Raw genomic sequence first — 7,051 nt, forward strand, 5'->3', positions numbered from 1 at the left:
CAGGAGCCTGTATTTGCTGACCTGTCTCTCTGCCCTCAAATTCCTTGCCTATGAAAACAGTTAGCTCAACAAAGTGAAGTGCTGTAAGCTCAGCAAGTCCACAGGCCACATACAGAAATGATCAGTGGTTTGGAAATTCTCAGGCATCTCTCCCGTTAAAGATGCAAAAACTTCAAGTGCTTTTTTTTCCAGGTGAATGGCAGCTCCCACAACAGGGTTTCAGAAGTGTGCAAGTTCTCCTGTGCAGTGGGTGTGCACCACCCGCTGTACCTATTCCTTTCTACATTAAAAAACAGACAGGGAATAGTTGTATGCCAGATATCAGAAAGAGACAGCACTTTTACAAAAGGAAAGAAATTAAAAATAAACTTTAATCAAGTTTAAAATAAAAAGGAAGTATCTGCAGGAAATGAGCAGTGGGAGAAAAAAAAAATGTTAAAAAAATGTTAAAAGACTATCAACTTCTTCTCCTTTGCTCTCCTTTCCATTACCCAAGCTGACTACAAATGCATTCACCCCTTTCAGCTTTCCTGCTATCATTCTCTAATTAAAAAGCAATGCAAAGTTTGTGAATCAAACCAACATTGTCCTCCTAATGGGCTCAAATTCAGAGTAACATCTGCTCTCATAACTRTGTTGGCTTTTCTTCCTCAAAAAACAGACGAGTTCTTCCAAAGTTTTTGCATTTGTTTTCCTCCAAAGAAAGTTGAAGAAATGCCAGGACTTGGCACTGYAGTAACGAGCAGTGTGAACAGCTTTGGACATGGTCAAGTAGGGAACATGCAGATGGAAAGCAAACTGGTTGAGTGGTAAAAGACAGGACTGGATTCAAATATTCTCTCTGATCATTTGGGACAGTAAGGAAAAAATATTTACTTAAATTTATGAAACAACATTCTGACCYAGTCCTTTCACCTAAGAAAGTTTCACCGAGATGCACTGTCTTCCTGTGGATGGGAAAGATGGAATTAAATATGGCACATCACTTCAGGGAGGGCTGCTGACTCTTACGGAAATTAAATGAGCGAGATTGTTTCAGCTGTCTCTCCACAAACATGGATTTCACCCAGTTTATCTTCTTTATCAYGGTCTAATTCTAGCTTAGCGATAAAATCCCCTGGTGCTTTCCCCTTTACATACACTTAATTGCCAATTCCCCACTYCCCATGAGACTGAAAGGTGCAAACTCTCCACACACAGTGCTAAAATTAGAGCTGACACCAACTCCATGGGCTTGTGACAGCAACAAGAAATGATTCTTCAAGAGCTTTGCATACAGCAGCCTCTGCATTTACCCTGACAAGTCTGCAGATGGGTGAGTCGGTTGGACTGGGAATCTGGCTTTTCAGATGACCAACAATGGGGAAAAATAATGTGAAACGTCCACGCTGGATGTGGTTGGTGCACAGGGAAGACTAATGTTTCTCTCATTGCTGTTATTTAATACAAAACTGTATGAAGATTGCCTCTTCATATTGAGCAGCATCTTTTATATAGCATCTTTTATATTCCATGCACCCCCAGAGAAGCAGATTTACTCTGCTGCCTGTAGCACAGTGATGGGCTAAGGGGACAGAGCAGCCAAGTCACTTCCAGCACTAGGTCTGCATGCTGAGCGTGGCTGTGCTGAACTGGGAGAAAAGGCAGGAGGCAGATGGCCCTTTCTGCCAAGGGACCATCACCTGGACATGCCCAGAGGACAGAGGCCACACCTGAGGGTGGCTCCTCCAGGAGCACTATTCCCAGTGCTGGGCTACCAAATTCTGTGTAATGGGGGATATGAAGATTCGCTCAGCTAATGCAGACTGCTACTGAGTGAGTCAATGCTATTTATATTTAGCAAAACCATATGCAGATAAAATCAGTGCATGTCCGTCTTTCAGCCAYCAGAGACGCAGGCCGGCCCAGGCTCAACTACTGGCTTGCCTTGCCCAACCTCTCTATTTTCTCTACGCACCGTTTGAAAGCTACGACTTCCTTAAATCACCAATATTCCAGCATACTAAATCTGCAAGGAAAGCATGCTAGGCTTCCACTAGAATTACCTCTGGAAATGCTTTATTATGATAGTTCAAATATTAATATAAATTATTAGAGCTACCAATGGAAAATTACAGTGTCAGAATTTGAGCTGGGACTTAAAATTCTGACTTCCCTGATTTCAACTGCAGAGGCCCAGAAGCAGGTAACAAGACCAAGCTTCATTCTCTCACACTAAAGCATATCAATGTTCCATAACCTTTTAAAACTCATTCAATAAATGCACAAAATATACACAAAAGAGCAATCACCTATATAAATTATAGCTGCATTATATCATAGTATATATTTTGGCAACTGTATTTTTATGTAATATTGCTGGTGAAGGCAGCCATATCTTCTAACACAAAACTCACAAGTTTTCCTTTCTGAAGTTTCATTTCTCCACTTCAAACAGAACTTACCTATCCTGATACAGCCCACAGACCCAAAGGCACTCTGAGTGTCCGCACAATGCTGCCAAATTTTAATGCCTGCAATCCCCCTTTAAAAATACAGTAAGTATTTTTATTTTTCAAATGTTTTTCCCTCTTCTTATTCTCATTTGTAATGTCCAAGTTCTGATGCCTCTGTAAAAAGGCTATTGGGATGCATTGACCTTGGCTTGGTGAGTGGGCTTGTGGTGGGTTTTGGCATCACTTTGCCTACATGGAATGGTTACTGGAACTTCTCCATGAGTCTGTTGGATTTTGGAGGACTGTGGGTGTCACATCCACACCCTTCCCTCCCACCAGTTTGTCTTCTTCCCACTTGCCCATCTGCTACAGAAAATCATTTTTTTACAGAAATAAAGATGCCCGTTACAATCAGTGAGTGGTAAGTCATGGACTGCTCTGGACTGCTCCCGGAGTGCAGTCAAGGTGTGGATCTGAGAATGGGGCTCATGGGCAGAAATACACTCAAGTGGCACTGCTGTTTTCAAACTAACTGCGGTGCCGTGGGGAGCATCTGTGCAATACCCCCTCCTAGTCTGTGTTAAGTATTCCTTGAGGCAATTTGCTTCCATCTTAGACATAGGAAGCAAATCTGGCTAATAAAATCATCTTAGGCGTGATCAACATAGGAAGCAAATATGACTAATAAAATCACCAATCGCTGCACTCCCTTCCCACGGRGGATGGTGACTCTGTAGGAGCAGAAACGAGACTCTACTTTGCTGGTGCTGTGGGTGGAACTGTGAGGTCAGAGCGAACCCTCAGAAAGCCAGCGCTGCTCCCACATCTCGTGGGATTTCAGTCCTGGAGGTGCCAGGGCTCCTCCCACACTCCCGGAGCACACTGTAAACTCAAAGCACAAATATTCTACAGGATTTACAAGCGGCTGATCTCATCCACATGCCTTTCATCCATGTTGATGACTGTCCTGCATTAACAAACCCTTGAGTATTTAGGAGAGAGGTTTGAAATGAAGAGTATGTTGACTCTCTCTGTCAGAATATATACACAAGAACATATGTTTCCATATCCTCAGAGGTCTTCAAAGGGGAAAATAACTTTGCAGACAGCAAAACTCAGCACAGCTTGAAGGGATTTTCCTGATTTTACTTGAAAAGTAGATAAAAGTGCTTGAAACTCCTAAATTACATGAAGTCACACATCCATGTAACTGTCAACATTGATGAAGATTTACTTGTATTCTTCATCCTTGCTAGGAAAATAAGTATATCCTTATCCTGTAATCACTATGTGAGATAATTAGTGTGAAGCAAAATCCTAGTGCAGATGAGAGAGCAGTAGTTTTAAAGCAGGTGAGCAGGTCAGGGCAGATGCAGACCCTCCTGCACTACTTACTGTCTGCTGACAACAAACACTGCAAGCCAGCTTATCTGCACCAGCACCACACTGTGTATTAGGCAGCAAAGAGGAGTGCGACTGTTGTATGATCCGTGTCTTCCAAAGGAGGGATGTATCTGTGGTGTGTCTCTATACTTTGGCTTAATTCTCATATGGACAGAAAATGTGTTCACAACCTGTTCACTGTATTTACTTGTGCACTCTTACACTGACATACATGACTAAAAGATCGAATGCAGACATATCTGAAAGGGAGAAAAATCCCAAGTGTTACTTTCTGTGTACATGATCTGTCAACTTAGTAGTTGCTATTTTGATTGAAAAATATACCCAGGGATGGTGATGTCTGCTTGATAGATGCAGTCAGCTTAACAAGGACTACGGAGAGTGTTAAGCAAATACATAATTTATATAGACATGTTAAAGTTGTAAGAGCAGATTTAAGACTCTTTCCTTGGGGATTGAGGAAGATATTGTTTTCATTTGCTGTTCTTAACACGGCCTTCATGGTTGTTCACCAAAAGCAACTGCATGTTACGCACTCAGCTACCCCCACCCTCAGCTTTTTACAGCTCCAGCAAGTGTTAAGAGAAGCCTTCAGTTCCTGAGGTTCATTCTGTAGCTTAGCAGAATGAATGTGGGCCCAGATATCAAARGAGTGTGAAGAAACATAGTGATAACTTGGTTCCCAACGCACTCTCTAAGCTGCTCTATAGGCAAATTTCTCCTCAGGAGAAAGGATGGTTAAAGCAGCACTTTAGATGGTCAGTATTGTATGTGAAAAATAATCCTAGACTGAATCTGGTTTTGATGTACTGGGTTTTTCAAACACACTCTGGGATTTCTTCAGCTCAGGGTTGAAGGAAGCTGTCCAGCTGCAGGCAACACTAAGATGTACAAGTGAATTTGGATCCAACAGGGAGAGGTCTGTCCAATTTCTATGCAATTAATAAATAACCCACTGCCTGTACTCCCACCTGAATTTCATTTCTATGTAAACTTGTCATCTGGGAAACAAATCATGAATAATTCAGAAGACCTTTCCCTTCCCTCCTTCTCCTCTAGATTTATTAATCCATTTTCAAAGTATAATTCAGTCAGGCTAATAACTCCAGACCCCATAAACGGACTTTATGTGCATTAATCCTGTCTTTGGGATCAAAATCCTATTGGGTTTTGGAGTCCCATTGAACAGCAATTGATTAAGACACAACATGCACCCACTCGCATGGGCAAATGAGCCCTCAGCAACGTTCTCTGCTACTCAAAGCTCTCTGTTTTACAAGTGAGATATCTATCTCATCGAATCTATTCTCATTTAGAAGAACTCCCTAAGGCCCTGACCACATGTGCCGTGAAGCAGGGGAGATTCAGAGGTAGCAAGGCCTTGGTCTGCCCTGTACTGGATGGGCAAGGGGTTCCTGAGGTGGGCACTCCTCACAAAGCAAACTCGAGTTGGGTGTCTCATGCAGGTGACTGCAATGCTCTAGTGCACACAGCAGATCCAGGTGGGTTTATTATGGTTGTGGAAAGCTGTTTTATCAGCTTGAAAGACAGACTTGGATGCCACAAATTTTACACGAGCTCCTATTTTGTCTTTCTGCCTTAACCATCCCTATTTAAACTAATTCCTGTCCATTGCAGTTAATGATCAGTACTGCACCGGGCTCCTGTCCAGAGAGCCATGGCACAAGAGCACGTTTTGGTCCAGGCAGCCCACACCAAGCCAGCGTGGGATTGCTGCCATTCCCTCCCTGGCAAACCTCACAGCTCAGCACAGCAGAATCACACGGATGCAGCTTTGCTCTTGCTCACAAGTTTTTTTCATGCTTCCACRCCTCAAAGGGCTCTAAGCAGTCCTGTAGGCACTGATGTTGTCAACATGTGGAGTCTAGGTGACACCAATACACTTGTTTGCACTTACTTCATATTGGTACCTCCTAGGAAAGAAGCGTGACACGTTGCTGCTGAACACGTCCAACAAACATGAGGAAGAAGCATTCTGAAAGCACCTTCTTTTGGCTAATATGCTGCTACATTACACTCCAAATTGCACAGCTGTTTATTATTTGCCATAATTGTCACTGAAGGGTCAGCTGACAGTTAAATATAGCAGGGCAGATTCACCATATGCACATCTGCAAGAAGGGAGCATCTGGGACCGGACTGCTGCTGCTTTTCCTTTGTGTGCCTCTTGCTTGGGACAATGCCCCAATTCTGTCTGAGACACCCCGCTGTCCTGCTTGCCTCCCCGCTTAGGCTGTGCCACACAGGGCAGCCACCATCAGGCTGAATAATAATGTGCAAAGCAATTTACTGGAAAGCTATTTGGGAAAGCTATACTGACAGACCTGGACGGGATGAGTTTTTGTGATATTTCAACTTTTCCAATTAATTTTGCCCGGCTTAGAGTTCTAACGTCTTCAAATGGATGATGCTGTTCCTGAGATTCCATGTTCTCTGCCTGTGCTGGACAACAGCAATAACAAAGAGATTAGGAAGAGCTTTATGATGCTTTAAGGTAGTAAGATGGACCAGATCCCTTCTTGAAATCTTTCCCACATTGGCTTACAGGRATTCCTGGTGGGATGTACAGAAAGACCCTCTCTAAAAAGTTGTCTTCCATTTCCATGAGCCAGCTACAGTTTGGACATCACCCTTGTACGCAACACCTTTAAATTTGGTACCATTCCTGCCACATAAGGACTCAAGTAAGTCATACTTTTTTTGAATACTGATTAATGCAGCATCATGGCCCCCTTTTTTTGTCCCTTGCTGAGGGAACTTGAGATCATAGCAATGACTCATTTCAGGAGCAGTAATACACACATAGTCACTTAACATTAAAACTTCAGGTCAGGGTGCCCTGTCTATGCAGTCACAGAAGTTTCCATAACCCAGAGGACAGTGAGCCATGCAACAAGCGCGCAAGACGGAGGACGGGCTGCTGTGAGCAGACCTGCTCACAGATGCGAAGCCGCAGGTTTCTCGGCCTGTGTGCTTCACTCATGAAACTGCTCAAATCAGAAGCCAAGAGCAGGCTGAAGGGCCATGTGCTAAATCACACGCATGAATCACAGCAGTGTGCTAGGGATGCTCATCAAACGTAAAAAGAGAAATCTGGAGCCTGGATGCAGTTGTTATCCTTCAGACACGCAAACGAAGAAAGCGGGTCCAAGAGCAGGCCCAAACTCTGTCAGTGTGTGCTTCGTCCTGAA

This window comes from Nothoprocta perdicaria, unplaced genomic scaffold, assembly GCF_003342845.1.
Source record: "Nothoprocta perdicaria isolate Ctin4 unplaced genomic scaffold, notPer1 scaffold_370, whole genome shotgun sequence".
In the NCBI taxonomy this organism is placed as follows: domain Eukaryota; kingdom Metazoa; phylum Chordata; class Aves; order Tinamiformes; family Tinamidae; genus Nothoprocta; species Nothoprocta perdicaria.